The sequence below is a fragment of the Cupressus sempervirens genome, chromosome 5 (genome assembly GCF_028749045.1).
Source record: "Cupressus sempervirens isolate cs-2001-9-10 chromosome 5, ASM2874904v1, whole genome shotgun sequence".
NCBI classification, from domain to species: Eukaryota; Viridiplantae; Streptophyta; class Pinopsida; order Cupressales; family Cupressaceae; genus Cupressus; species Cupressus sempervirens.
This window is the reverse complement of record NC_143122.1, coordinates 309,270,014-309,289,230: the sequence shown is the minus strand read 5'-3', so window position 1 is coordinate 309,289,230 and position 19,217 is coordinate 309,270,014. Positions and strand designations below refer to the sequence as shown.

General features: G+C 35.1%; 1 pseudogene; it reads left to right on the top strand.

The window, feature by feature from the left end:
- Positions 1 to 1,013: 1,013 nt before the first annotated feature.
- Positions 1,014 to 16,869, top strand: LOC149555857 (putative disease resistance protein At5g47280; annotated as a pseudogene).
- The last annotated feature ends 2,348 nt before the right edge of the window (positions 16,870 to 19,217 follow it).

Genomic DNA, 19,217 nt, shown 5'->3' with positions numbered 1-19,217 from the left:
AACTATTTCAATTTTCTAGCTTGATTGTACTCATATTTTTCAAATTAGTATAAATCCAAACTATTTTATGCGTTACTGGATGATGTTTGATCAAGGTATTTTTTGCCTACTAGACTTTATCTAAAAAGGCCCTCCTTTTTTGGAAAAAAGTACATATTAAAATGTATTACATAACAACTACAAAATGGAAATGGGTAATAAATACAACACACTGGAGTTGTACTGAACAATAATATATCGTTTGATGATTACATATCAATGGTGAAAGTCTTATTTTGGGTCAAATGCCTGAAATGAAACATCGATCTAATTTTAATTTCCATAATGGTGAGAAGTGTCCACTATCCTCACCACCACCTCCACTTCACACTTGCAATGTGAGTTGGCATTAATTATATGTCCCATCACTGTCAATTACATTCCCTTTACCATTCACTTCAAATGATTCACTTTTTCTTCGGTGTTGAAGAAAAATTATAAACTATAATCATACATATGTGGGAAAGATTTCCAAAGATTTTCTACTAATAGAATTTAACTTTAAGGACTAAGGTATACAAAAGGTTAAATGAATGCCATGGCAGTTGACCTTATTAAGTTATTAGTAGGCTCTTTTCTTTGTCATTTGTCAAAAAAAAATTTTATTGGATTAAATTGGTTTATAATTATACTCACTAAACCATTGTGGTGCTCAAAATGTCATATTTATTATTATAATTATGATTCTATTCTAGCTTTTAATTTTTAATTAATTAATAATTACAAAAATGGTTGACAGAGTCTCCCTCTCTTGTACTATTTTGAAAACTTTTATTTTTCTAATCTTCTTGAAAGACTTTGGGTTTTCCTAGACAGTAAATTGAAGAGAGGTAAAGGCGGGAAGAAGGGCCCCATATGTCGAAAATTTTCTTGCTCGCTCCCTAAATGCAAACAATTCATCGTGGAAAAAATGTGCCAAAAATTTCCACTCTACTTCCAACATCCCGCATTCAATTTGTTTGCTTGCTCGCTAAATGAGTACAATTCAGCGTGGAATCAACACTGCAAGAAGTTTCCTCTCAGCTTTCATATCCTGCCATTTCCACTTCACTCTAGGAGTCATTGATAAATAAGTGGCTGCCCTAATCACCCCTGATATGCTAACAAAATTGTTTCCACCTATGTTCTTGCGTTTTTTCAAGGAGCTGCTAGAGAGTTTGTTAGAGTGCTTCTCTCTAGGTCTGTTGATGCGGGTGTCGATACTCTTCTCTCACGCTGTCAAAAATTGGGACAATGGGTGAGCGAGGGGTTGTTATGCTTGCAACCCTCATCTTCATTTGCAGACTCATACATTCCAAAACTACACAAACATAGCGTGGGTTTGGAGAATCAAGTAGGGGATTTGAAAAGGCAGTTATTTGAAGATAATTTCAATAAGATCGGAGTGATGGGAATTGCGGGCAGTGGAAAAACAACCTTGGTTGCTACTCTTTTCAGGGATTTTGATGTCCAATGTAAGTAGACCATATATTTACTCTTTGAATCAAGTAATATCGTAAAATGCATTTTTTGGGAATTTCTCTCGGGAGGGATGCTGAGACCATAAGTTAACCATTTACACACACCCACACAAAAATTCGTGTTGAATCAAGGAATTTTCTTAAATACTTGTTTTTGTATTGTCTGGGCTTTGATAGGAATTAGATCTGAGAAGAGGAGGCTATTTTAATGCTGGCCTATATTTGCCCAAGTGCTGGGCAACCTATTTCGCTGCTAGGTAAAATGTGCATCACTTTAGCAATCGGATGTAGGAGTTGTATGTGTTCCATCGCACTCAGATAAGCCTATATTCAAAACATCAATCATACCCACAACCTTAACCGTGGTGTGACGAGACAATTTACCTCTGGTTTGTGGCGATCTCTGTGTATAGGTTATGGTTCGACCTCCATTTTAAGTATATAATCTCATGCTTAAGTTAGGGAGCTTCTCTAGCATGGAAATCTTCCTCAGTTAGTCAAGCAGGGGAATCCTTTTCCATTGGTATTTTTTAACTGTGTCTCATCTGCTATTGATGAGCTCTTCATTGTGTGAACCATCTCCTATTGACAAGGCTAGATAGTCCTCTTCCATCCTCTCCTCCTCATAGTGCCTAAAAATGATTCGTGCCTTAATGTGGTTTCTGGATTCTCTTCTCCTTCCCCTCGATCTATCTTCGCCTCCTCGAAGTTTCTAAACACCATTCATGCCTCCACCTTTGATGTGAAATCCTCCCCGCTTCCCCTCTTTCTCTTTTTTCTTCATTGAAGTGCTTAAAGGTAATTGAATCCTCAACTTGCTTATGTCAATGCAATCTTCTCCCCCATCTTCTCAATATATCCTCTTCCTCTCCTTCTTCTTAAAGAGCTTAACAACCATTCTTATCTCCTCTCTTCCCTTCAATAAGCCCCTCTTCTCCTCTTTTACGTATATGAAGATCATTTATTCATCATCTTGCTTTACTTGGTGTAGTCCTCTCTTCTTCCCCTTAATCTGTACTCTTTTATGCTCTGCTCTCCTCTTCCTCTTAAGCTATCCTATTTGGTCACTCCTGTGAAGACATATGTCATCCCCTTCTCATCTTTGATCCATCCATTCGAGCCCCTGATCTATCAAGACCTTACTATCAGGTCAAGTGGCCAATATGCAGAATACTTATGCTTAGGATAGCTTTTATTTTCACTGGGAAGTGAGCTTGTCCTCTGATATCAAAATGACAAGTTAGAAAATGTTTCCAATGAGGAAGTGTCGTGTTTAGAGCTTCTAGTCTAGTTGGCAAAGTCGCGTGGGGATTTTTAGCCTAGCTATAGTCCTACGTTAAACTTCTAGGGAGACTAGAACATAAGACCTGATCTCACTTACTGTAGTATGCTCTTTGTGTTCACACTTGTGTATATTGGTAACATCACCGAATCGTGATTAGACTTGCTCGTAAACCTCTCAATAAAGAAATAAAATTTAAATATCTTGATCCTAATTTACTTCCCAATGCATTCTAACAACAGCAGTAATGGGAGAGTTGAAAGAATTCATATATTGCTGCGGTGATTACAAATCTGCATATGTGCTCAACCCTTGCAATTTATTGGCCACCACATCGCAGAAAAAACTGCCCTTAGTAGGGGAAGAAAAACAACACAAATACGATACTGTAGCACTTGCCTACCCTCGTTCACATCTTTTCTAGACTTATTGTTATCAGACTATGTAGACTAGTTTTATGTTGATAGTTTAGTGGTGTTGTTTTGACACTATCAGATATTATGATAAGGATTCAGTTGATATATGATGAGATCATTTAGACTTTACATTTCATGTATGTATGATGATCATTACATTGTTTTCATTTATTAATGATGATTAATTAGATGGTTTATTATCTCATGTGTTTTATTATGGTTACTTATCCCATACTTGCATGTGTATGGTGTGTGTGTTTTCTTATTGTATGGCATTTTTGATGTGGTTTAGGAAGGGATTCGTAGTCACCTTCTTAGTCGGGATCTACATGATGCACCACTTCCTGTCATTGTCTGTTTAGCTTAGCATTATATATTGTATGTACTTGCATGGTTTTTCTGTAGGTTGCAGGTAACGGGTATCGACTTCCCTGAATTGCCAGGATGAGCATACCCTATTATACTATCTCAATGATAAGAGAAGGGAGATAAATTCTCAAGTCCAAATCCCAAACTTAAAAACCATTTGTCCTAGTGAGTTAGGACAAGTATCAAAGTTGAATACCCACGGAATGTGTCGGATGACATATTTCATGATTTCTAACCCTTTAGATTTTTTTTTTTATGATTTGTTCTATGATGGGTTTTCATATTTTGTCTTGAAGCTCTATGGTGAATTTTCCATTAATTAAGTCTTAATAAATAGATTTAATTAATAAATTATTTATTTGATAAAATTAATAAAATATCACGATCTTTGATATTTTGATTGTAATGTGAATTATCGGGGAAAAGGAATTAAATAAAAGAAAATTAGAAAATTAAAATTAATAATAATTATAAAATAATAATAAGGTAATAAATAAAATAATACTAATAAAAGTTATAAAAGATTAAAATGAAAGTTATAAAATTTAAATAGAAATTATTGGAGTTATAAGCTTGCATGAGAATTAACATGTGTCAACAACACGGGGATAAGTGCATCAATTAAGCACAAGGTGTCTACAATTCTATGACTCATAAAAAAGAATTGGAAAAGACTCATGCTTAGTTGGTGACACCTTTCAGCGGTTTCAAGAAGCATTCCAAAGGTTTCTTGAGAGCTCTTTGTATTCAGGCATTCATAGAAGCTTAGGGAGAGGGTGGAGAGCAATTGGAGCATTGGAGGACTCAAGAACTTTGAAGAAGGGAGTTTGCTCTGCGGGTTTTTTGAGGAAGAGCGAATTAGCATCAGAATTCGAGTAGATTCTTATGATTTTACTTATGCTATTTCCGCATCATGCATTCATGTCATCATCGTGTTTGTTTTATGTGTCTGAAACTTCTCTATGATTGAATCTGTGATTGAAATTGGAAATTAGATATGCTATTTGGTTGAGAAGAAAACAATAGAAAAATCCTAGATCCAATTAAGGAGAAATAATTAGATATGAATCGGACTTAGGTTCAAATTTATACTAAATTAGAAAGACAAGATTTGGAATTAAAATAGAAATTTCATGGTAAAAATTTGAATGATTAGATGTAATCTTTCTATCAATTATATTTTTAGATGTGCATAAATAAACCCTTTTATGGTTAAATTTAGAGAACAATTATTTTAAGAGGAAATTTTTAATTCATCACAAACTGCCCTGTCGCTGCCCCTTGGATAGACCCGAACTCAGTCATTCATAACTTTTTATTGTGATCGAATTTATTCGATCGCTCCAGTCAAACATAGCATGACTTAGCCCTCTCCAACATATTTCAATTTCAGCCCAATCCAATGGTTCATTAGGGAGATATGACCGTCGTACTGAGACTATTTTATTCAAGGACAGATATTTCTCCATTTCCCATAACAAAGAGTTCTTTATGCTAAAACTACACAAGAAAAAAATAATATACCAAAGCATGGAATGGATTAAAGATATTATTGCAATCTTCCCTTATTAGAATCTTATTAATATGCATTAGTTTTATATGGTTTATTATCTAATCTAATTAAATCAAATTTAATTAAGATTAGTTAATAGTAGAAGAAGTGTAATTAATTATTAGTCAATCTAAGTAAATGGATTTTTAAATGAGAGAAAATTAAAAGAAAAGAGATTTTAATATAGTGGAATTTTTATAAGGTATATTGAATACTATTTAATATATATTAAACAATTTTAGAGTTGTTTAGTGAAGATGATAATGTTAAGAGTTTGGAGATTATTCATGTTAAAATCTACAATGAGTCTTATTGGTTTGTGATAGGGATCTTTTTCAAAAAATGTTTACATAGACAAAATATTATTAGTACAATTAGCAAATGGAGTCTAATAGTTTTGAGGAGAAACTTTTATCTATCAAACAAATACATGGGTTAGGAAAAACGTGAAATTTTTTCACTTAATATAATTTGGGAATACGTAAACTGAAAATTTTAAATTCAAATTTGAAAACTTAGCAAAACCAAAACATGTGTTTGCATCGTGTATTCTATATGCTTTTTGTTTTGGGTTTTGGGTTAACTAGTGTTGACCAGTCCTAGGTTGTTACCAGAGGCTCGGGAGTTATGAGATGTGTTGGCATGTTGATCTTATTTTGTCTCGATCTTTATAAGCCCAACCATGGTAATGTGATTGTATGCTCTATGCAATGTTTATATTTACTATTTGTATTTGTTCATCAGTCTTCATGTGTGAAGCTGAGATGTATGTGTATGAGACACTTGAGCTAATCATTTTTGAGTTATCGATCGGTTATCCTTGATTATTTTTTAGTCGCCATGTCAATGACCAAGTATGAGCGTAAGTTTTATGAACTTGTGCCTTTTTTAGGGTTCAGTGAAAATTCAGCTCAGTTGACACAACACTTTATTAGGGGTTTGAATAACCGTATAATTGGGGGTGTCAAGGTATTTGAGCCAAAAACTCTCAAGGATGCGGTACATCGAGCAATCCTTATTGAGAAAAGTGTCAACCTTGGTCAAGGTGGTTTTGTAGGAGCACCAGCAGCATCAAGATCTAAAGGCAACTTCAATTCAGGTGGTAACAAGAAGCCTTTCTTTTCTAAGGGAAAATAGTATTAGCAGCAGTCTCAGCAGACACAACAGCAGAAGGGATCGAATTCTCAGGCTCAAGGTGGTGGCAAAGGTTCTAACTTTAAGAACAACCACAATGCTCAACGTAATAAACAAAATCAGTCCAATCAGCTAGCTCAGAGTAGCCAGTCTTTTGTAAGCAGGAACAGTCACCAGCAATCTAATGTACCACCTATGGGAAAAGGATCAGGCAGGAATACAGAATGTTTTTCATGTGGTCAAATTGGACATTATGCAGCTTAGTGTCCATAGCGAGCTCCTTAGTTTTCAAGACCTAGGCCTACAGCTTCAGAACCCATAGTTGGTGATGCAGGGAGAGCTCATAGAGTTTTTGCAGCAGTTGACCAATGTCAGGAAGATCATCAAGGAATAGTGGTTGAGACCACAGGTGCTATTCGAGGTATATCTCTTTCAGTATTATTTGATTCAGGAGCTACATATTCATTTATTTCACCATCTATAGTTTCTAAGTGTAAGCTGGATGCGGTGAAGTAAGATCATGGTTGGCAAATGGAACTAGCCTCAAGGATTAAGGCCTCCACAGATTATGTAGTTCATAAGTGTGGGCTTAGCTTAGGGAGCTTTGATATGGTAGTGGATCTTCGAGTCATACCCCTTGGTTCCTATGATGTGATTCTAGGCATGGACTAGCTTGGATCTCATAGAGCCAGTATAGATTGTAGGAAGAAGATTATTTTGTGCTAAGATGACCAAGGGAATGATGTGAGGATACTTGGGATACCGAGGCCTATACCTCTGTGGATGATTTCTGCTATGCAATTGAAGTGAAGTTTCCGTAAGGGATGTTAGATATTTTCTGTTATGGTAAATGATCTTGATGAGGAAGATCTTGTGAGGAAGACTTTAGATCACCTAATTTTACAGGAGTACATAGATGTCTTTCCAAGTGAGATTCTAGGCATGCCTCCAAAGAGGGACATTGATTTTAGCATTGATCTAATTCTTGGAGCAGAGCCTATATCTAAAGCTCCTTATCGTATGACTACTCAGGAACTGGGTGAGCTACATCTTTAGCTAGAGGAACTTTTGGTGAAAGGGAGCATTCGACCTAGTGTATCACCATGGAGAGCTCCAGTGCTCTTTGTGAAGAAGAAAGATTGTTCTTTATGCTTTTGTATTGACTACAGATAGTTGAACAAGTTGACTATTAAGAACAGGTATCCTTTTCCTAGGATTGATGATTTATTTGATTAGATCAAGGGAGCTACAGTATTCTCCAAGATTGACCTTAAGTCAGGATACCACCAGCTTCATATTAATGAAGCAGATATTCACAAACTTGCTTTTTGAATGCGCTATGGGCATTATGACTTCACAGTGGTACCTTTTGGGTTGACTAATGCTCCATCAGTGTTCATGAGTTTGATGAATGGTGTTTTTCGATCATATCTTGACAGGTTTGTTCTTGTGTTTCTTGATGACATATTGATATTTTCTAAGACTCAGAAAGAGCATGAGGAACACCTGCGGTTGGTATTGTAGTGTTTGAGAGGCAATCAGCTTTATGCCAATGCTGCTAAGTGTGAATTCTTCAAATCACAGATTCAATATTTAGGGCATGTTATCTTAGGTGATGGTATTTTAGTGGATCCTGCAAGGATTCAGGCAATAATAGATTGGCCTACCCCAACTAATGAGTCAGAGATTCGTAGTTTCATGGGTTTAGCTGGTTATTATCACAGATTTGTCCAGAACTTCTCTAGGATAGCACATCCTATCACTTTTCTTCAGAGGAAAGGTAAGAAGTTTGTGTGGACAGAGAAATGTGAGGAAGCATTTCAGAGGCTCAAGGAGCTTTTGACTAGTGCATCAATTTTAGCTGTACCTGATCCAGAAGGTGATTTCATGGTGTGTACATACGCTTCTCTTGAAAGAATTGGAGCAGTGTTGATGCAGAATGGACGGGTGATTGCGTATGAATCACGCAAGCTCAAGGATCACGAGTTAAATTACCCTACACATGATCTTGAGTTAGCATCAGTAGTTCATGGTTTGACAAGGTGGAGACATTTCTTGTTGGGGCATAGATTTGAGCTACATAGTGATCATCATAGTCTTCAGTACATTTTTACTCAACCTAATTTGAATGCTGACTAGAGATGATGGATGGAATTTTTATGCGATTATGATTTTGAGGTTAAGTACATTCAGGGTAAGGAGAATGTGGTGGTAGATGCTTTGAGTCGCAGGAGACATGTGGTAACATTGATGAATCTTAGTGTGGATTTGAAGAGTCGGATTCTTCAGGCACTTCCTACGGATTCCTGGTATTAGGAAGTGTGCAGAGAGATAGATTCAGGGAGACCCTTGGAAAGTAAGTTTGCAGGTTACGTTTGAGAATCAGATAGTCTTCTAAGACATTTGGGGAGGATTTATCTGCCATTATTGGATGAGCTTCGCACCTTGATTCTAGCAGAAGCCCATCGTACACCTTACTCAGCATATCCAAGTGTCAAGAATATGCATGCTAATTTGAGACGTTTGTTCTTTTGGCTCGGGATGAAGCGAGATATTGCTGATTTTGTGGCTAGTTGTCTTGAGTGTCAAAGAGTCAAGGTAGAACAGTAGCACCCAGTAGGACTATTGCAGCCTAATCTCATTTCTTCTTGGAAATGGGATATCATCTCCATGGATTTTATAGTAGGATTACCTATGACAGTTTGACGTCATGATGCTATCATGGTTACCGTTGATCGGTTGACTAAGGTGGCACATTTTCCACCGATCAGGTCTTCCTACATAGCAGCTTCTGTAGCTAATGTCTTCATGCGTGACATTGTGAGATTACATGGTATTCTTAGAAAGATCATTTCTGACAGGGATCCTGTATTCACATCTGCATTTTGGACATCGTTGCAGTATGAGCTTGGAGCGTAGCTAAACTTCAGTTTGGCATATCATCCAGAGACTAATGGTCAGACAGAGAGGGTGAACCAGGTTTTGGAGGATATGTTACGGATGTATGTGATGGATAGGCAGACACATTGGGAGGACTATCTCTATCTAGTGGAGTTTTCTTACAACAATGGGTATCATAGTTTTATTGGCATGGCACCTTTTAGGCATTATATGGATGTCCTTGTCGTACACCATTGAGTTGGGACAACCTCGAGGATCACATTCTATTGGGTCCTGAGATGCTTCGTGACATGGAGAAACAGGTAGTGTTTATCCGTGAGCATTTGACTATGGCACAGGATAGGCAAAAGAAGTATGCCGATGCTCATAGGATTGATAAGCAGTTTGCTGTGGGTGATAAGGTTTTGTTGAGAGTGCGACCGTGAAAGAGTCTGATCCAGTATGGAAAGGGTTCTAAGCTAGCACCTCGCTTTGTGGGACCATTCGAGATTTTGGAGAGGATTGGCGCGGTTGCTTACCATCTTGCTCTACCGCCCAACCTAGCTCGCATTCATGGCATTTTCCATGTTTCAGTGCTTAGGCAGTATATTCCTGATATTGTGCATGTTCTTGATTGGAATGCATTGCAGGTAGAGGACAGACAGCTGACTTTAGAGCTGATTCGTATTCTGGAGCAGCGAGGGTTGACCCTCAGGGGTCGAACCATCGAGCAGGTAAGGGTCCAATGGGACCCTACTGATCATTCTTTAGCTACTTGGGAGGATGCAGCTAGATTGAGGGAGTTATATCCCTATTTGTTTGAAGGCTTCTAGGAGTAAGCCTGATTCAAGGGGGGGTGGATGTAGTACCTACCCTCGTTCACATTTTTTCTAGACTTATTGTTATCAGACTATGTAGACTAGTTTTATGTTAATGGTTTAGTGGTGTTGTTTTGACACTATCAGATATTATGATAAGTATTCAGTTGATATATGATGAGATCATTTAGACTTTACATTTCATGTATGTATGAGGATCATTACATTGTTTTCAGTTATTAATGATGATTAGTTAGATGGTTTATTATCCCATGTGTTTTATTATGGTTACTTATCCCATACTTGCATGTGTATGGTGTGCATGTTTTCTTATTGTATGGCATTTTTGATGTGGTTAAGGAAGGGAGTTGTAGTCACCTGCTTAGTCGGGATCTACACGATGCACCACTTCCTGCCATTGTTTGTTTAGCTTAGCATTATATATTATATGTACATGCATGGTTTTTTTGCAAGTTCCAGGTACCGGGTATCGACTTTCTTGAATTGCCAGGATAAGCGTACCCTATTATACTATCTCAATGATAAAAGAAGGGAGATAAATTCTCAAGTCCAAATCCCAAACTTAAAAACCATTTGTTTTAGTGAGTTAGGACAAGTATCAAAATTGAATACCCACCGAATGTGTCGGATGACATATTTCGTGGTTTCTAACTCTTTAGATTTATTTTGTATGATTTGTTCTATGATGGGTTTTCATATTTTGTCTTGAAGGTCTATGGTGAATTTTTCATTGATTAAGTCTTAATAAATAGATTTAATTAATAAATTATTTATTTGAGAAAATTAATAAAATATCATGATCTTTGATATTTTGATTGTAATGTGAATTATTGGGAAAAAGGAATTAAATAAAAGAAAACTAAAAAATTAAAATTAATAATAATTATAAAATAATAATAAAGTAATAAATAAAATAATAATAATAAAAGTTATAAAAGATTAAAATGAAAGTTATAAAATTTAAATAAAAATTATTGGAGTTATAAGCTTGCATGGGAATTAACATGTGTCAACAACACGGGGGTTAGTGCATCAATTAAGCACAAGGTGTCTACAATTCTATGACTCATCAAAAAGAATTGGAAAAGACTCATGCTTAATTGGTGACACCTTTCAGCAGTTTCAAGAAGCATTCCAAAGGTTTCTTGAGAGCTCTTTGTATTCAGGCATTCATAGAAGCTTAGGGAGAGGGTGGAGAGCAATTGGAGCATTGGAGGACTCAAGAACTCTGAAGAAGAGAGCTTGCTCTACGGGTTTTCTGAGGAAAAGCAAATTAGCATCAGAATCTGGGTAGATTCTTGTCATTTTACTTATGCTATTTCCGCATCATGCATTCCTGTCTTCATCATGCTTGTTTTATGTGTCTGAAACTTCTCTATAATTGAATTTGTAATTGAAATTGGAATCTAGATATGCTATTTGGTTGAGAAGAAAATAATAGAAAAACCCTAGATCCAATTAAGGAGAAATAATTAGATATGAATCGGACTTGGGTTTTAATTTATATTAAACTAGAAAGACAAGATTTGGAATTAAAATAGAAATTTTATGGTGAAAATTCGAATGATTAGATGTAATCTTTCTATCAATTATATTTTTAGATGCGTATGAATAAACCCTTTTATGGTTAAATTTAGAGAACAATTATTTTAAGAAGAAATTTTTAATTCATCACAAACTGCCCTATCGCTGCCCCTTGGATAGACCCGAACTCAGTCATTCATAACTTTTTATTGTGATCGAATTTAGTCGATTGCTCCAGTCAAAATTGGCGCAACTTGGCCCTCTCCAACATATTTCAATTTCAGCCCAATCCAACAGTTCATTAGGGAGATATGGCTGTCGTGCTGAGACTGTTTTATTGAAGGACAAATATTTTTCCATTTCCCATAACCAAGAGTTCTTTATGCTAAAACTTCACAAGAAAAAAATAATATACCAAAGCATGGAATGGATTAAAGATATTATTGTAATCTTCCTTTATTAGAATCTTATTAATATGCATTAGTTTTATATGGTTTATTATCTAATCTAATTAAATAAAATTTAATTAAGATTAGTTAATAGTAGAAGAAGTGTAATTAATTATTAGTCAATCTAAGTAAATGGATTTTTAAATGAGAGAAAATTAAAAGAAAATAGATTTTAATATAGTGGAATTTTTATAAGGTATATTGAATACTATTTAATATATATTAAACAATTTTAGAATTATTTAATGAAGATGATAATGTTAAGAATTTGGAGATTATTCATGTTAAAATCTACAATGAGTCTTATTGGTTTGTGATAGGGATCTTTTTCAAACAATGTTTACGTAGACAAAATATTATTAGTACAATTAGCAAATGGAGTCTAATAGTTTTGAGGAGAAACTTTTATCTATCAAACAAATACATGTGTTAGGAAAAATGTGAAATTTCTCCACTTAATATAATTTGGGAATACGTAAATTGAGACTTTTAAATTCAAATTTGAAAACTTAGCAAAACCAAAACATGTGTTTGCATCGTGTATTCTATATGCTTCTTGTTTTGGGTTTTGGGTTAACTAGTGTTGACCAGTCCTAGGTTATTACCAGAGGCTCGGGGGTTATGAGATGTGTTGGCATGTTGATCTTATTTGGTCTTGATCTTTATAATCCCAACCATAGTAATGTGATTGTATGCTCTATGAAATTTTTGTATTTACTATTTGTATTTGTTCATCAGTCTTCATGTGTGAAGCTGAGATGTATGTGTATGAGACACTTGAGCTAATCATTTTTGAGTTATTGATCAGTTATCCTTGATTATTTTCTAGTCGCCATGATGAGACTAAGATGTGAATTTATTCTTGATGATGTTATGTTGTGACATGTTTGACTCAACCATTTCTGGAGTCTTCGATCAGTATGATTGAGGTATATATTTTGGTTATTGAGAACCATTGGATACTTTGATTATCAGGGATACTTCAGTTGCCAATAGAGAGCTGTTGTGTTCATGTTTTTCTATGGATGTTTGCTCATGGAGATTTGATGCTTTTATTCATATTTGATGATTTTATGGATTATCTTTTGTGATTTTGAAATTTATGAGTCCATGAGCATTAGGGCAGGATATCTGCATGTAGTGATGGGAAGTGGCTTGCAATGGGGGCCAGGGCCCTAAGAGGCTGCCAGGGTAACTCATTGTAAGTTGGATTAATAAGTGATAACATTCACACCTAATACTAACAAAATGAACCTAAAAAGATAAGTGTTTTTTTCTCGCCCATGCCTTGAGTGTTTGTATAGGCTAGTATGGGAGTAGTGAGACACATGGTTGCGACCTTGCATTCCGTAGTATGCCTCGTCAGTATGAGTGGATACTAGTGGCCGCATGAAATCAGTATGGACCCGTGGAGTTTAGCTAACTGCCAGGGTAATTTGTACATGATAATTGCGATGACACTTTCCCGCTTGCATAGTAGGTTCCTACATGTCATTGTGTGCTTTTGGGAAGTAGATGTCAGTTTCGTGATTGGAACCTTTGAGTTAGTATAGTTTTAGGATTCCTAGACTATAGAGATTTGTGATATGTGTTATGGATAGCCTATTTGGGACTTGAGATTATCTCCTCAGCACGGTGGGAGTGGACCACTTAGGTACCATGTGGTCGGGTGGTAGTGTATTTTCCACTCTTATCTATTGAGATTCATCGAGACATCGTGGCTGATGCATCCTTCGTGATGGTGGATATGTATGCTTTCATTGATGATAAGCATATGTTAGATGATGTTATCTTATGCTTAATGTTAGATTACTTTCTACATATGATGTTGTATATGTTAGGAGTGACATTCCTACTATGTTAATACCGATGATCCCTTTGGTGATTTGGGATGTTACGCACGGAGGGATGGCTAGGGCCCACGATGGTCTAATGATGCTATTTACGCTTGGGAGGAACCGTGCACTTAGTTTATTTTGTTTGATCTTTATGATGGATGTATATGTCTTCTATGATGATGTATCATGTGATTGTCTTTGATGTATCATGGATTAGAATAGGATGATGTACCTTATTTCACATATGTATATTCTTTTAAGCCTTCATACCTTGTGACATGTACAATGGATGATTGAACATTTGGAAATGTAATGTATGAACATTGGACTTATCATTATTATTTCATGTAGTTGTTGTACTAGATGGATTCATGTATGTAATTCAACGTTAAGGGATCTTAAAGAATGTAATATGTTATGTATGTTATGTTTACTTTTCAAATGGACATTGTTATTGCTTCTGTTATTGTGAATAAGTTATGTATGGTATTTACTTTCATGTAAAAAAAATGTTACCAAACTTAGTGAAATTCTAGGTTACTTCTTTAGATCCCTTGGCGAGGCATTACAGATACAAGCTCAATGAATTAGCAATTTAGCAAATAAAATTCTTTATGTTTGTTAATTAATTACTAATGAGACCTTACTTATACATGTCTATCTATTGGAAATGACCCTTGCGTTCTTTTCTGATTTCCCTGACCTTACGTTCTCCATTCTTCTTCTCAGAACGTTTTGGAGACAAGATAATTTTTTAAACAGTTTCACAGCTACCAGATAACAAGATGATTCTTGAGAACATATGGAAAATGATTACTGGGGATCAACTGTTGCCTGATTCTCAGAGTGAGAGCATTCATGAAGCTCTTTAGGAAATACTCAGTCTTAAGCGAGAAAATATTCTAGTCATATTAGATGATGTGGGGCCGAATGTTAATCTCGAAGAATTGTTGTTTGAAGCAGAGGGATGCAAGACTTTTGTTACAGTCAGGGACAGTGTCAATTCCATACACCTTGACAGCACTCATTATATGCCTTCACTTGGAGAGGAAGATGCTCTATCCCTCTTTTGTTATTGGGCCTTTGGACAAGAAAGAATTCCAGATGGATGGATCAACAAGCAACCAGTCAAAGAGGTATACCTATGTCTATCTACGTCTCATTTGTTGATTTTAGTGAACCTGACGTTTGCTAAATTTGCCATAATACGACATTATTTTTTGCTAGCTAATATTGTGTAGATCTGCTATCCATTCCGTGTTTGCAATTTAAGAAGCATGGTTCATTTAGTTCAATATGTGTAGATCTGAAGGCCACCCTTCGAGATTATATTGGGGCTAATTAGTTTGTACTAACAGGTAGCAAAAGAATGTCTAGGATTACCACTTGTATTGGAGGTGATTGGACATTATTTAAATAAATACAGTGAAAATGCATATTGGGAATATGCCAAAAGGCAGCTTTCACAAGGAAGACGAATCAATGTTAGATCTTATGAAGAGGATGTTCTCAAGCACCTAGCACTAAGCATAGAAGATCTGGACAATGATACAAAAAAATGCTTTTTGGACCTGATATTGTTTCCTGAAGTTAAAAAAATCCCTATTGATGCTTTGTTTGATATTTGGATTCATGTTCACAACTGAAGCCTAGAGCATGCGTCGATGATTCTTGTTGATCTCAAAAAAAGAGGGCTCTTAAATTTGGTACAGCTAACTCATAATTCAAGGTGAGTGTCTTCTTTTAGATTCTTTTATTGAAATTGCGTTGAAATATGTAGCAAAAAGATATAGATAGTGATCATCAAGCCGAAAGAGTAAATCTCCCATTTCTTCTAGCATGATCTAAATGGAGTTTGGACATGTAATCGTTTTACTTCAACTCAAAATTTTTAACCATTGAAATGTTGCTACTTCAATTTGAAAACTTGAAAAAGATGTCTTACTGAAGATTGAATGCATCTTTACTCTTGCTTTCCTAGCAATTGTGAGATATATGCAGTTCAACATGATATGTTGCAGCGTTTGGCTATTTATTGTGCAGAATCTACGGACAACAACCAAAATGACAAGATATGCAAAAGGTTGAGATTATCTCCATTCTCTTGCTGGGAAGATCCCTCACATGGAGATATAAAAGCCGCTGAGATTATTGCCATTCGCACAGGTTGATTGCTTTAAATTGGTTTATTGATATTCACAATTATCAGGCTTCAAGAAAATGAGTCAGGCCCATCAAAATATATATATTCCTTCTTTAAAAGGTTTTGAATACTTTTGCAGGTCCAATGAAAGAGAATAAATGGACTAAGTTGGAGTTTCCGGAGGCCCGTGCCCTTGTATTGATATTTGATGGAAATGAATATTTCCTTCCACCATTTGTGCAGGAAATGTCTCGGTTGAAAATTCTTATCATAATCAACTAGAAATCCTGTAGGGCTAAAATTGACGGCATGTCAACCTTTAGTTCATTGGTTCAACTGAAGAGCCTTCGGCTTGAAAAATTGATTGTCCCTGATCTAGATTATTTTCAATATTTAGAAAATCTTAGGAAGCTCTCACTGAGTCTCTGCAGCACTGATAAGGGACGATTGGACATTGAAGTGTGCTCAAAGTTGCTTAAACTTGAAGAGATTAATATTGACTGCTGTGAGGATATTGAGGAATTTCCTGTTGGTATTTGCAATTTCACTTCACTAAAAACACTGTCTATAACAAATTGCCATCAACTTCACAAGATTCCTGAGAATCTAGGGAAGCTTGCAGGATCTCTTCAAGTGCTGAGCTTAGTTGCTTGTCTAAATCTCAAAGAATTGCCCGCCTCAATTTATGAACATGGAAATTTACATTTCCTTGTCAAGGCTTGGAGGCTCTTCCACGTGACTTCAAAAAGTTGGAGAGACTCAAAATTCTCAACATGGGTGACTACAAAAAAATCAAGAAACTTCCCAGAATGGTTAATGGCCTTACGTCTTTGTCAGATGTGATCTGCGATGAGAAATTGAAAAAAGAGTGATCTCGTTTTCGTGAGTCGATTAATGTGATAATTTCAGAACCAACATTTAGTTTAGAGTTTCTGGACACATAACTTTGCTCCGGCAATCATTTATATTGTGAACAGTGACTGTGGACCATAGGTTGAGTAATTTTCTTTCTATTTTTAGAAGCGGAGTTAGAAATTAAGACCATTTGTGTCATTGGGGTTGGAGTTCTATCTATGCACTTTAAACTTATGGTAGGATCACAGAGTGCTTAGCACTACCGTCAATATTGTATTTATGTCATATGTTTTAATTTTTAAATTATTAAGGGTTTTAGTCCCTAGCTATAGTAGACACAGGAGTGATCATGCTGCAATGTTCTTTTCATGGTAAATTGTTCCTGAGCAACAATTAAATCCTTTCCCTCATGCTTTAAAGTGTTTTCCTAGAGTAAGAAATTAGCAGATCAAAATTTTTCCTTTCCGCGTATTACATTTTCCTGGGTCTGGCAAATGGAAAGGAATTTATAAATTCTGAAGCCTTAACATACATCTGGGAGATGGTGGAGAACAAACAGAATCAGTATAAGTACGTAATTTATGTATTTGATTGTGTAGAGTTTTTTTATCATTAATGTTTTGGATCATAGTACATGATTCATCAGTATAAGTACGTAATTTCTGGATTGGATTGTGTAGATTTTTTTTACCATCAATTGTTTGGATCATACTACATGATCCATCATCAAGATACAAGAGAACAAGAAGATCCATAGTGAGGACAAAAATGAATACTCTATGCAAAATTTCTATCACGCCCTTTGCCAAAAAAATTCTGATGTGGGACTCTATGTATGACAGAAGTCAAAATCCTTCTAAAAGTAGGAACCACTTTTATAAAAAGTTTAACATATTATTAAAATCAATTTGGACTATATTTATGTTTGATAGTTTTTAATTTTTAATTTTTTGATTGGTACAAAGTTTTTAAATTTATTATCATGTAACTAAATTTAAAAATATTGTTTTACTTTTGATAATTTAATTGAATAAGGGAATTGTATATATATTCATTTACAATTAATATACTATTATTTTATTTCAATAAAAATACATTTGACTTTTTAATTTTATAGTATACTATAGTTTTGTATTAACATTTTTAAATTATTTTGATAATTAGTGGAATATATATATATATATATATATATATATATATATATATATTTCAATGTTGGTGAGCTAATCTTTTTGTTATTCTAGAAAGCTTTGTACATTGTTATTAGTCCTTGGAAATTAATGTACGCGCATAAAATTAATTTTTAAAAAAAGAAATATCTTAATAGTCCAAAATTGAAAATGATTTATTGTTAAAATTTATTTATGTTGACTAATTTCATCATTCTTATTGATTGCTATATTTTTGTTAGGGGCTAAAAGTATTTTTTCTGGGAATAAAAAGCCTCCATCAATCTGGATATTCTGTATCATTTTATTCTAGGGACTTATATCTTACCCAAAATCTACTAGGTGTGTTCAAATCAAATCATTTTTACAAACAACACTTAAATTGGTAGGGGATTTTCTAGCCTCAACCCAAAACCAGCCACTGTAAATTGAAAATTGAGAAGTCCTTTCTTCTAATATGAGGCCCAATTAGCTAATCTTATGGTACGACGTCTACTTCCCCGTGCAACTCTCTCCTTTTAATTGGAAGAAATCTTCTTTCAACATCAAAATTCTTAATTTTAAAATTATGAACCCTAGTCAATTTCCTTGTACTGATCAATGCCTTCTGCAATCAATTTGGTTTTGTATCTTTTCTTACCTGTCTTCTTATGTCAATCAAAATATCTAATTATTTTTAAAAGCTCAGTGCTTTAGGAGAAGTGAAAGGAAATCACAAGTGTTATTTGCCACTAGAGGATGCATTTTCTCTTGCATTGTTTCCCTCCTATTGTCACACTTTGCAAGAACTTATTAAATTTTGGTGGCTCTGACTGATTAGAGAATAAAATCCTTGGCTCTGCTTCTTCTAAGAATAACAACTCATACACTGACATTTTTTTCATCCTCAATCTTAGATTATGACTTGGATCAGTAATCTGGTTTGATTGTTATTAATTAATATTGTCTCTCTTACCAACAACATTTCTCAGTACCCCTCTATCTCTCCACTTACCTTACCTTAGATCATTTTCCTAATAAAATATAATATAATACTTACTCTGTAATAGAAAAAAATTTCTAGATTAGTCAGATATGAATAAAACATGATAAAACATATTTAAAAAGGTGATAAATGCTACTCCGTGCAAAGACCAAAACCATGACCTGCAACCTGTAACTACACCCTTTCATGAGACCACGGGGCGTCCAACCAAACTGTTGATGTGATTGAATTGTTAGGACACCCATGGCTTGTATTCATTGCATTAAGTAGGAAATGTTTGAAA